Source organism: Aplysia californica, unplaced genomic scaffold (genome assembly GCF_000002075.1).
Source record: "Aplysia californica isolate F4 #8 unplaced genomic scaffold, AplCal3.0 scaffold00047, whole genome shotgun sequence".
NCBI lineage: Eukaryota > Metazoa > Mollusca > Gastropoda > Aplysiida > Aplysiidae > Aplysia > Aplysia californica.
This window is the reverse complement of record NW_004797317.1, coordinates 585,483-586,516: the sequence shown is the minus strand read 5'-3', so window position 1 is coordinate 586,516 and position 1,034 is coordinate 585,483.

Here is a 1,034-nt window from a genome sequence, read left to right as displayed (position 1 = left end):
CTCTCTCTCTCTCTCTCTCTCTCTTTCTGGCCACACCCATTCTTTCTCTCCTTTCCCCAGATCCACTCTCTCGTTCACTGCCACAAAGTTACACATTTCCAAGTAGCAGTCAGGCTTATCACAACCTTTTCATCTACTCACATCGCTTTGTTTTACTCCCAAACCATTTTCTTGGGAATGAGATTCCTCCGCCACGGCCAAATTGGATATTATGTCCAAAGCTGGAGGCCAGAGAGACGGAGGAGGGGACTTTATCAATCTCTCCCCTCGCGGGAGTCCTAGTGAGATAGGGGCATTATTTAGTTATCTCATCCCCTAAACTTTCCTCGAGCTTCTTGTTTCCTGCTTAACCTCGAAGGATTTGCTCGGGGCCGAGGTTTAAATTTGAGGACAGCCGGAACACCGTAAAGATGGCTTAACGGATTTGGACCTTTGTCTGTGATTTTCCCTTAAATAGAATTCCTGGTTGCTTCCCTTTTTGGTTTGATCAAGGGAGACTAGTCCTTCAATCAGAGCCAAGGTCTAAGAAGAGCAGCTGGCAGGGCTAGTTTATCGCACCATCTTTCAACGTCGAGCGTCGGGACTGCAATGCCGCCAGTGCTGAGTATAATAATATTTTGAATACGCCTATACTCATACCCCTTGACTTTGCATGCATATTATACTACAACTACAAGTGCACGCAAGAGCGGAATCAACTCTGTGTGTTACAAAATTCCGTGAGGGTTTGGGGGAGGGTGTTGTTTTTTTGTTGCAGTTTTAGTGTAGGTGTTTTTACGCCCTTGTCAACACAATTTAGACAATTTAAGAGGCTGGCATCCAACCCTGCCTGTTAGGGCCAACCCGGGCTAAGAGAGATACAATATCCCAGCCGAAAAAAAAATCGAGAAACTAGATAAATACTGTCTCCCCTCTCTGGGCTCGAACTCGGATATCCTGTGTGCGACGGCAAAGCGCCCAACTACTATGCCATACACGACGGTTTATTTTGCGTGAGCCCAGGGAGGAGGAGGAGGAGGTGAAGGAGGAGGAGG